Source organism: Oncorhynchus gorbuscha, unplaced genomic scaffold (genome assembly GCF_021184085.1).
Source record: "Oncorhynchus gorbuscha isolate QuinsamMale2020 ecotype Even-year unplaced genomic scaffold, OgorEven_v1.0 Un_scaffold_2379, whole genome shotgun sequence".
Lineage (NCBI taxonomy): Eukaryota > Metazoa > Chordata > Actinopteri > Salmoniformes > Salmonidae > Oncorhynchus > Oncorhynchus gorbuscha.
Window position 1 is genome coordinate 50001 of NW_025746909.1, and position 12500 is coordinate 62500.

The 12500-nt window shown below is 44.2% G+C and overlaps 1 pseudogene; it reads right to left on the reverse strand.

Moving 5' to 3' along the window:
• LOC124025717 overlaps positions 1-12500 on the reverse strand; it is a 66935-nt pseudogene that overhangs the window by 45845 nt on the left and 8590 nt on the right.

The following is a 12500-nucleotide window of genomic DNA, read 5'->3' on the forward strand; positions in this document are numbered from 1 at the left end:
GAGAGAGAGAGAGAGAGAGAGAGAGAGAGAGAGAGAGAGAGAGAGAGAGAGAGAGAGAGAGAGAGAGAGAGAGAGAGAGAGAGAGAGAGACAGAGAAAGAGAGAGAGAGAGAGAAGGAGAGAGAGAGAGAGAGAGAGAGAGAGAGAGAGACAGAGAGAGAGAGAGACAGAGAGAAGGAGAGAGAGCGAGAGAGAGAGAGAGAGAGAGAGAGAGAGAGAGAGAGAGAGAGAGAGAGAGAGAGAGAGAGAGAGAGAGAGAAGGAGAGAGAGAAGGAGAGAGAGAGAGAGAGAGCGAGAGAGAGAGAGAGAGAGAGAGCGAGAGAGAGAGAGAGAGAGAGAGAGAGAGAGAGCGAGAGAGAGAGAGAGCGAGAGAGAGCGAGAGAGAGAGAGAGAGAGAGAGAGAGAGAGAGAGAGAGAGAGAGAGAGAGAGAGAGAGAGAGAGAGAGCGAGAGAGAGAGAGAGAGAGAGACAGAGAGAGACAGAGAGAGAGAGAGAGAAGGAGAGAGAGAGAGAGAGAGAGAGAGAGAGAGAGAGAGAGAGAGAGAGAGAGAGAGAGAGAGAGAGAGAGAGAGAGAGAGAGAGAGAGAGAGAGGAGAGGGGGCATTAGAAAAGGGTTGAGTTTCACTCCACTTTATAGTGAATATTACTTACATCCACACGTTGGCAGAAATTCTACTTCGGTGGTTTCATTATATTTTATATAATAATGTATAATGAATATAATGGTGTAATGAAACCATACAGTATTTCCTCCAGTACACAGAAACCAGAACCGTGTTACATCATCACCTCCAGCAACCCTTCCCCATCACACACACCTATTCCATATCTCTCAACACACACACACACACACACACACACACACACACACACACACACACACACACACACACACACACACACACACACACACACACACACACACACACACACACACACACACACACACACACACACACACACACACACACAGTTTTTTGTGATGTTCATTTGCTTTATTATATTATATTATGTATATATATATATATAATGGTTAATATATAATAATATATATATATATACATAATATAATATAATAATATAATTATATTAACATAATATTCCGTCAATGTTCACGCAAAATCCAGAAGAGGACTGGTCTCCCCTCATAGCCTGGTTCCTCTCTAGGTTTCTTCCTCGCTGCCCCTCATAGCCTGGTTCCTCTCTAGGTTTCTTCCTAGCCTCCCCTCATAGCCTGGTTCCTCTCTAGGTTTCTTCCTAGCCTCCCCTCATAGCCTGGTTCCTCTCAAGGTGTCTTCCTAGCCTCCCCTCATATCCTGGTTCCTCTCTAGGTTTCTTCCTAGCCTCCCCTCATAGCCTGGTTCCTCTCTAGGTTTCTTCCTAGCCTCCCCTCATAGCCTGATTCCTCTCGTGGTTTCTTCCTAGCCTCCCCTCATAGCCTGGTTCCTCTCTAGGCTTCTTCCTAGCCTCCCCTCATAGCCTGGTTCCTCTCTAGGTTTCTTCCTAGCCTCCCCTCATAGCCTGGTTCCTCTCTAGGTTTCTTCCTAGCCTCCCCTCATAGCCTGGTTCCTCTCTAGGTTTCTTCCTAGACGCCCCTCATAGCCTGGTTCCCCTCTAGGTTTCTTCCTAGCCTCCCCTCATAGGCTGGTTCCTCTCTAGGTTTCTTCCTAGACGCCCCTCATAGCCTGGTTCCCTCTAGGTTTATTCCTAGCCTCCCTCATAGGCTGGTTCCTCTCTAGGTTTCTTCCTCATAGCCTGGTCCCTCTCTAGGTTTCTTCCTAGCTGCCCCTCATAGCCTGGTTCCTCTAGGTTTCTTCCTAGCCTCCCTCATAGCCTGGTTCCTCTAGGTTTCTTCCTAGCCTCCCCTCATAGCCTGGTTCCTCTAGGTTTCTTCCTAGCCTCCCCTCATAGCCTGGTTCCTCTCTAGGTTTCTTCCTAGCCTCCCTCATAGCCTGGTTCCTCTCTAGGTTTCTTCCTAGACGCCCCTCATAGCCTGGTTCCCCTCTAGGTTTCTTCCTAGCCTCCCGTCATAGCCTGGTTCCTCTCTAGGTGTCTTCCTAGCTGCCCCTCATAGCCTGGTTCCTCTCTAGGTTTCTTCCTAGACGCCCCTCATAGCCTGGTTCCCCTCTAGGTTTCTTCCTAGCTGCCCCTCATAGCCTGATTCCTCTCTAGGTTTCTTCCTAGCCTCCCCTCATAGCCTGGTTCCTCTCTAGGTTTCTTCCTCATAGCCTGGTCCCTCTCTAGGTTTCTTCCTAGCTGCCCCTCATAGCCTGGTTCCTCTAGGTTTCTTCCTAGCCTCCCCTCATAGCCTGGTTCCTCTCTAGGTTTCTTCCTAGCTGCCCCTCATAGCCTGATTCCTCTCTAGGTTTCTTCCTAGCCTCCCCTCATAGCCTGGTTCCTCTCTAGGTTTCTTCCTCATAGCCTGGTCCCTCTCTAGGTTTCTTCCTAGCTGCCCCTCATAGCCTGGTTCCTCTCTAGGTTTCTTCCTAGCCTCCCCTTATAGCCTGGTTCCTCTAGGTTTCTTCCTAGCCTCCCCTCATAGCCTGGTTCCTCTAGGTTTCTTCCTAGCCTCCCCTCATAGCCTGGTTCCTCTAGGTTTCTTCCTAGCCTCCCCTCATAGCCTGGTTCCTCTAGGTTTCTTCCTAGCCTCCCTTCATAGCCTGGTTCCTCTAGGTTTCTTCCTAGCCTCCCCTCATAGCCTGGTTCCTCTCTAGGTTTCTTCCTGGCCTTCCCTCATAGCCTGGTTCCTCTCTAGGTTTCTTCCTAGCCTCCCTTCATAGCCTGGTTCCTCTAGGTTTCTTCCTAGCCTCCCCTCATAGCCTGGTTCCTCTCTAGGTTTCTTCCTAGCCGCCCCACATAGCCTGGTTAGTCTCTAGGTTTCTTCCTAGCCTCCCCTCATAGCCTGGTTCCTCTCTAGGTTTCTTCCTAGCCGCCCCTCATAGCCTGGTTCCTGGTAATTCACTCTACAATACAGTGAGACGAGAGAGAGGAAGGGAAAGAGAGAGAGAGAGAGAGAGAGAGAGAGAGAGATAGACAGAGGAAGACGAAGAGACAGAGAGAGAGAGTAAGAGCGTTCTGCTAGACCAGACATAGAGGGATCAAAATATCGGAGTGGTTTGGAGGAGGGCCACTGCACCACACAGAAACCAGGTATTCACACACACACACTACTGCAGAACAGCAACAAACACACACACACACACACACACGCACACACGCACACACGCACACACGCACACACGCACGCACGCACGCACGCACACACACACACACACACACACACACACACACACACACACACACACACACACACACACACACACACACACACTGCAGCAGAGTGGTGAAAGAACAGGAGATTTTAACAGTCAGAGGATCAGACTATACAGCCAATCAGATATCTAGTATTAACATATAGAATACACCTCAGCCAATCAGATATATAGTATTAACATAAAGAATAAACCCCTCCAATCAGATATATAGTATTACCATATAGAATACACCCCATCCAATCAGATATATAGAATTAACATATAGAATACACCCCATCCAATCAGATATCACAGTATTAACATATAGAATACACCCCATCCAATCAGATATATAGAATTAACATATAGAATACACCCCATCCAATCAGATATCACAGTATTAACATATAGAATACACCCCATCCAATCAGATATCACAGTATTAACATATAGAATACACCCCATCCAATCAGATATATAGAATTAACATATAGAATACACCCCATCCAATCAGATATCACAGTATTAACATATAGAATACACCCCATCCAATCAGATATATAGAATTAACATATAGAATACACCCCCTTCAATCAGATATCACAGTATTAACATATAGAATACACCCCCTCCAATCAGATATCACAGTATTACCATATAGAATACACCCTCCAATCAGATATCACAGTATTAACATATAGAATACACCCCCTCCAATCAGATATCACAGTATTAACATATAGAATACACCCCCTTCAATCAGATATCACAGTATTAACATATAGAATACACCCCCTCCAATCAGATATCACAGTATTAACATATAGAATACACCCCATCCAATCAGATATCACAGTATTAACATATAGAATGCACCCCATCCAATCAGATATATAGAATTAACATATAGAATACACCCCATCCAATCAGATATCACAGTATTAACATATAGAATACACCCCATCCAATCAGATATCACAGTATTAACATATAGAATACACCCCATCCAATCAGATATATAGAATTAACATATAGAATACACCCCATCCAATCAGATATCACAGTATTAACATGTAGAATACACCCCATCCAATCAGATATCACAGTATTAACATATAGAATACACCCCATCCAATCAGATATCACAGTATTAACATATAGAATACACCCCATCCAATCAGATATATAGTATTAACATATAGAATACACCCCATCCAATCAGATATCACAGTATTAACATATAGAATACACCCCATCCAATCAGATATCACAGTATTAACATATAGAATACACCCCATCCAATCAGATATATAGTATTAACATATAGAATACACCCCATCCAATCAGATATCACAGTATTAACATATAGAATACACCCCATCCAATCAGATATATAGTATTAACATATAGAATACACACCCTCCAATCAGACATAACACTAATATCATATAGCTACTATCATAATTTCACCTTTATTTAACCAGGTAAGAACAAGTTCTCATGTATCTCCACAGATCAATAACGAACATACTGCAATACCTAGCTCCTTCCAAACGTGTTGCATTCATCATCCCTTAGTATAGAGACTGCACATCTAGTAATCTAGTACACACCAAAGATACTAAACACCAAAGATATTAAACACCAAAGATACTAAACACCAAAGATACTAAACACCAAAGATACTAAACACCAAAGATACTAAACACCAAAGATACTAAACACCAAAGATAGTACACACCAAAGATACTAAACACCAAAGATACTAAACACCAAAGATATTACACAACAAAGATACTAAACACCAAAGATACTAAACACCAAAGATATTAAACACCAAAGATATTACACACCAAAGATACTAAACACCAAAGATACTAAACACCAAAGATATTAAACACCAAAGATATTAAACACCAAATATATTACACACCAAAGATACTAAACACCAAAGATACTAAACACCAAAGATATTAAACACCAAAGATACTAAACACCAAAGATACTAAACACCAAAGATACTAAACACCAAAGATGCTAAACACCAATGATACTAATCACCAAAGATACTAAACACTGAAGATACTAAACACCAAAGATATTAAATACGAAATATATTAAACACCAAAGATACTAAACAGCAAAGAAATTACACACCAAAGATATTAAACACCAAAGATATTACACACCAACGATACTAAACACCAAATACCAAGATATTCACACCACAATACATCTCCACCAAAGATAGGCACCACCCAGATATCAGACGAGGTCAGTAGACGATGATGAATCGGTCCAGTCATTTATCTGTAGTGTTGACAAACTGCTGTCACACAACCCTGATTTTGATGTTATCAATGAAAAACACCACGGAGAGACAGTTGGTGTTATCACACAGGACTCTAACCTTAAAAACAAACTGTCTGAAGGTAGCATTGGTGCTCTCAAATGTTAAAAAAAAAAAAATTTAGGAAATTACATTATATTATACAAATTATTTTAAAAATTAATTAGGAGCACCATGAAATAAGATATATTTTATTTACGTTTTTAATACATTTATATTTACAGCCCATTTGAATTATAGTGACTTGTGAAGCACATGTTGTGTCCAAGAAACTAATATGTAACATTGCAAATACATTAGTTTATTATAAAATCTAAAATGTTTATAAAAATAATTAATTAAGTAATTATAAAGTAATTTGTAAAATATATTTTTAGTGTCTATAATGTACGAAAAATATAGATGGAACAAGCAACAAATTAAAATATTTATAATTCAAGAAATTATAAATATTTTATTTATAATAAAAATATATATATATTGTATTTATAATTCCAAAAAATATTTTTATTTTATTTATAATTTAAAAAAATATATACATTTAATTTATAATTCAACACATTTAAAATATTGTATTTATAATTCAACAAATTGAAATTGTTTTATTTATAATTTAACAAATGTAAAAGGTTTGACTGAATTACAGTTCATATTAAGAAATTAATTCATTAGGTCCTGATCTATGGATTTCACATGACTGAGCAGGGGAACAGCCATGGGTGGGCCTGGAAGGCTCCATACTGTCCTCTCCTGTCCTGTCCTGTATATATACTGTCCTCTCCTGTCCTGTCCTGTATATATACTGTCCTCTCCTGTCCTGTCCTGTATATATACTGTCCTCTCCTGTCCTGTCCTGTATATATACTGTCCTGTCCTGTCCTGTATATATACTGTCCTCTCCTGTCCTGTCCTGTATATATACTGTCCTCTCCTGTCCTGTCCTGTATATATACTGTCCTCTCCTGTCCTGTCCTGTATATATACTGTCCTCTCCTGTCCTGTCCTGTATATAAACTGTCCTCTCCTGTCCTGTCCTGAATATATACTGTCCTCTCCTGTCCTGTCCTGTATATATACTGTCCTGTCCTGTCTATATACCGTCCTCTCCTCTCTGTCTGTCCTGTCCTGTAAATATACTGTCCTGTCCTGTAAATATACTGTCCTCTCCTCTCTGCCTGTCCTGTCTATATACTGTCCTCTAGTCTCTGCCTGTCCTGTTCTGTCCTGTCTATATACTGTCCTCTCCTCTCTGCCTGTCCTGTCTATATACTGTCCTCTCCTCTCTGCCTGTCCTGTCTATATACTGTCCTCAACTCTCTGCCTGTCATGTCCTGTCTATATACTGTCCTCTCCTCTCTGCCTGTCCTGTCCTGTATATATACTGTTCTGTCCTGTATATATACTGTCCTCTCCTCTCTGCCTGTCCTGTCCTGTCCTGTATATATACTGTTCTGTCCTCTCTGCCTCTCCTGTCCTGTATATATACTGTCCTCTCCTATCTGCCTGTCCTGTCCTGTATATATACTGTCCTCTCCTCTCTGCCTGTCCTGTCCTGTCCTGTATATATACTGTTCTGTCCTGTATATATACTGTCCTCTCCTCTCTGCCTGTCCTGTCCTGTCCTGTATATATACTGTTCTGTCCTCTCTGCCTCTCCTGTCCTGTATATATACTGTCCTCTCCTATCTGCCTGTCCTGTCCTGTATATATACTGTCCTCTCCTCTCTGCCTGTCCTGTCTATATACTGTCCTCTCCTCTCTGCCTGTCCTGTCTATATACTGTCCTCTCCTCTCTGCCTGTCCTGTCTATATACTGTCCTCAACTCTCTGCCTGTCATGTCCTGTCTATATACTGTCCTCTCCTCTCTGCCTGTCCTGTCCTGTATATATACTGTTCTGTCCTGTATATATACTGTCCTCTCCTCTCTGCCTGTCCTGTCCTGTATATATACTGTCCTCTCCTGTCCTGTCTATATACTGTCCTCTCCTCTCTGCCTGTCCTGTCCTGTATATATACTGTCATCTCCTGTATATATACTGTACTGTCCTGTCCTGTCCCCTCCTCTCTGCCTGTCCTGTCCTGTCCTGTATATATACTGTTCTGTCCTCTCTGCCTCTCCTGTCCTGTATATATACTGTCCTCTCCTATCTGCCTGTCCTGTCCTGTATATATACTGTCCTCTCCTCTCTGCCTGTCCTGTCCTGTCCTGTCCTGTCCTGTATATATACTGTCCTGTCCTATCTGCCTGTCCTGTCCTGTATATATACTGTCATCTCCTGTATATATACTGTACTGTCCTGTCCTGTCCCCTCCTCTCTGCCTGTCCTGTCCTGTCCTGTATATATACTGTTCTGTCCTCTCTGCCTCTCCTGTCCTGTATATATACTGTCCTCTCCTATCTGCCTGTCCTGTCCTGTATATATACTGTCCTCTCCTCTCTGCCTGTCCTGTCCTGTCCTGTATATATACTGTCCTGTCCTATCTGCCTGTCCTGTCCTGTATATATACTGTCCTGTCCTCTCTTCCTGTCCTGTCTATATACTGTCCTGTATATATACTGTCCTGTCCTGTCTATATACTGTCCTGTCCTGTATATATACTGTCCTCTCCTCTCTGCCTGTCCTGTAAATATACTGTCCTCTCCTCTCTGCCTGTCCTGTAAATATACTGTCCTCTCCTCTCTGCCTGTCCTGTCCTGTCTATATACTGGCTTCTCCTCTCTGCCTGTCCTGTTCTGTCCTGTCTATATACTGTCGTCTCCTCTCTGCCTGTCCTGTCCTGTCTATATACTGTCCTGTCCTGTATATATACTGTCCTCTCCTCTCTGCCTGTCCTGTAAATATACTGTCCTCTCCTCTCTGCCTGTCCTGTAAATATACTGTCCTCTCCTCTCTGCCTGTCCTGTCCTGTCTATATACTGGCCTCTCCTCTCTGCCTGTCCTGTTCTGTCCTGTCTATATACTGTCGTCTCCTCTCTGCCTGTCCTGTCCTGCATATATACTGTTCTGGCCTGTATATATACTGTCCTCTCCTCTCTGCCTGTCCTGTCCTGTATATATACTGTCCTCTCCTGTCCTGTCTATATACTGTTCTCTCCTCTCTGCCTGTCCTGTCCTGCCTGTATATATACTGTCATCTCCTGTATATATACTGTCCTGTCCTGTCCTGTCCTCTCCTCTCTGCCTGTCCTGTCCTGTCCTGTCCTGTATATATACTGTCCTGTCCTATCTGCCTGTCTTGTCCTGTATATATACTGTCCTGTCCTCTCTTCCTGTCCTGTCTATATACTGTCCTGTCCTGTATATATACTGTCCTGTCCTGTCTATATACTGTCCTGTCCTGTATATATACTGTCCTGTCCTGTATATATACTGTCCTGTCCTGTATTTAAACTGTCCTGTCCTGTCTATATACTGTCCTGTCCTGTATATATACCCTCCTCTCCTGTCCTGTATGTACAGTGGGGAGAGCAAGTATTTCATACACTGCCGATATTGCAGGTTTTCCTACTTACAAAGCATGTAGAGGTCTGTAATTTTTATCATAGTTACACTTCAACTGTGAGAGACGGAATCTAAAACAAAAATCCAGAAAATCACATTGTATAATTTTTAAGTAATTAATTTGCATTTTATTGCATGACATAAGTATTTGATACATCAGAAAAGCAGAACTTAATATTTGGTACAGAAACCTTTGTTTGCAATTACTGTCACGCCCTGGTCGAAGTAATGTATGTTTGTCTTCATTTATTTGGTTAGGCCAGGGTGTGACATGGATTATTGTGGTGCGTTTTTGTCATCGGTTTTTGTATGTGGTGTGTAGCTTAGTGGGATTGTAGCTTAGTGGGGTGTTCTAGGAGAGTCTATGGCTGCCTGAGGCCGTTCTCAATCAGAGTCAGGTGTTTATCGTTGCCTCTGATTGGGAACCATATTTAGGCAGCCATATTCTTTGAGTGTTTGGTGGGTGATTGTTCCTGTCTCTGTGTTTAGTTGGCACCAGATAGGCTGTATAGGTTTTCACATTCCGTTTGTTGTTTTGTATTGTTCGTGGTTTTTTCGTTCAATAAACATGTATGGAAATTACCACGCTGCATTTTGGTCCGACTCTCCTTCGACGGAAGAAAGCAGTAACAATTACAGACATCATATGTTTCCTGTAGTTCTTGACCAGGTTTGCACACACTGCAGCATGGATTTTGGCCCACTCCTCCATACAGACCTTCTCCAAATCCTTCAGGTTTGGGGGCTGTCGCTGGGCAATACGGACTTTCAGCTCCCTCCAAAGATTTTCTATTACGTTTAGGTCTGGAGACTGGCTAGGCCACTCCAGGACCTTGAGATGCTTGTTACGGAGCCACTCCTTAGTTGTCTGTTTCGGGTTGTTGTCATGCTGGAAGACCCAGACACGACCCATCTTCAATGCTCTTACTGAGGGAAGGAGGTTGTTGGCCAAGATCTCGCGATACATGGCCCCATCCATCCTCCCCTCAATACAGTGCAGTCATCCTGTCCCCTTTGGAGAAAAGCCTCCCCAAAGACTGATGTTTCCACCTCCATGCTTCACGGTTGGGATGGTACTCATCCTTCTTCTTCCTCGAAACACAGAGAGTGGAATTTAGACCAAAAAGCTCTATTTTTGTCTCATCAGACCACGTGACCTTCTCCCATTCCTCCTCTGGATCATCCAGATGGTCATTGGCAAACTTCAGACGGGCCTGGACATGCGCTGGCTTGAGCAGGGGGACCTTGCGTGCACTGCAGGATTTTAATCCATGGCGGCGTAGTGTGTTACTAATGGTTTTCTTTGAGACTGTGGTCCCAGCTCTCTTCAGGTCATTGAGCAGGTCCTGCCGTGTAGTTCTGGGCTGATCCCTCACCTTCCTCATGATCATCATCATACTTATATCATGCAATAAAACACAAATGAATTACTTAACAATCATACAATGTGATGTTCTGGATTTTTGTTTTAGATTCCGTCTCTCACAGTTGAAGTGTACCTATGATAAAAAAATTACAGACCTCTACATGCTTTGTAAGTAGGAAAACCTGCAAAATATTGTCCTCCCTGCCCTGTTCTGTCCTGTATATATACTGTCCTATCCTCTGTCTCTCTGTGTGTGTGTGTGTGTGTGTGTGTGTGTGTGTGTGTGTGTGTGTGTGTGTGTGTGTGTGTGTGTGTGTGTGTGTGTGTGTGTGTGTGTGTGTACCAGAGGCAGTAGAGAGCAGAACAGAACGTCACACTAACATACAGTGACAAAGGACATATGACATACCTCTACTCCTACAGGCTACAGAGAGATGGATGGAGAGAGGGAGAGAGACAGAGAGAGAGAGAGAGAGACAGAGAGAGAGAGAGAGAGAGAGAGAGAGAGAGAGAGAGAGACAGAGAGAGAGAGAGAGAGAGAGAGAGAGAGAGAGAGAGAGACAGAGAGACAGAGAGACAGAGAGATAGAGAGAGACTATATGAACAGAGTAGAGGAGGAGGAGGAGGAGGAAGAGGAGGAAGAGGAGGTATGAACAGAGTAGAGGAGGAGGAGGAAGAGGAGGAAGAGGAGGAGGAGGAGGAGGAGGAGGAGGAGGTATGAACAGAGTAGAGGAGGAGGAGGAGGAGGAGGTATGAACAGAGTAGAGGAGGAAGAGGAGGAGGAGGAAGAGGAAGAGGAGGTATGAACAGAGTAGAGGAGGAGGAGGAGGAGGAAGAGGAGGAAGAGGAGGAGGAGGAGGAGGTATGAACAGAGTAGAGGAGGAAGAGGAGGAGGAGGAGGAGGAAGAGGAGGTATGAACAGAGTAGAGGAGGAGGAGGAGGAGGAGGAAGAGGAGGAAGAGGAGGAGGAGGAGGTATGAACAGAGTAGAGGAGGAGGAGGAGGAAGAGGAGGTATGAACAGAGTAGAGGAGGAGGAGGAGGAGGAGGAGGAGGAAGAGGAGGTATGAACAGAGTAGAGGAGGAGGAGGAGAAGGAGGAGGAGGAGGAGGTATGAACAGAGTAGAGGAGGAAGAGGAGGAGGAGGAGGAGGGAGGAGGAGGTATGAACAGAGTAGAGGAGGAGGAGGAGGAGGAGGAGGAGGAAGAGGAGGAAGAGGAGGAAGAGGAGGAGGATGAGGAGGAGGTATGAACAGAGAAGAGGAGGAGGAGGAGGAGGAAGAGGAGGAAGAGGAGGAGGAGGAAGAGGAGGTATGAACAGAGTAGAGGAGGAAGAGGAGGAGGAGGAGGAGGAGGAGGAGGTATGAACAGAGTAGAGGAGGAGGAGGAGGAGGAGGAAGAGGAGGAAGAGGAGGAGGAGGAAGAGGAGGTATGAACAGAGTAGAGTAGGAAGAGGAGGAGGAGGAGGAGGAGGAGGAGGAGGAGGTATGAACAGAGTAGAGGAGGAGGAGGAGGAGGAAGAGGAGGTATGAACAGAGTAGAGGAGGAGGAGGAGGAGAAGGAGGAGGTATGAACAGAGTAGAGGAGGAGGAAGAGGAGGAAGAGGAGGAGGAGGAAGAGGAGGTATGAACAGAGTAGAGGAGGAAGAGGAGGAGGAGGAGGAGGAGGAGGAGGAGGAGGTATGAACAGAGTAGAGGAGGAGGAGGAGGAGGAGGAGGAGGAAGAGGAGGAAGAGGAGGAGGAGGAAGAGGAGGTATGAACAGAGTAGAGGAGGAGGAGGAGGAGGAAGAGGAGGAAGAGGAGGTATGAACAGAGTAGAGGAGGAAGAGGAGGAGGAGGAGGAAGAGGAGGTATGAACAGAGTAGAGGAGGAGGAGAAGGAGGAGAAGGAGGAGGAGGAGGAGGAGGAGGTATGAACAGAGTAGAGGAGAAGGAGGAGAAGGAGGAGGAGGAGGAGGAGGAGGAGGAGGAGGAGGAGGAGGAAGAGGAGGTATGAACAGAGTAGAGGAGGAGGAGGAGGAGGAGGTATGA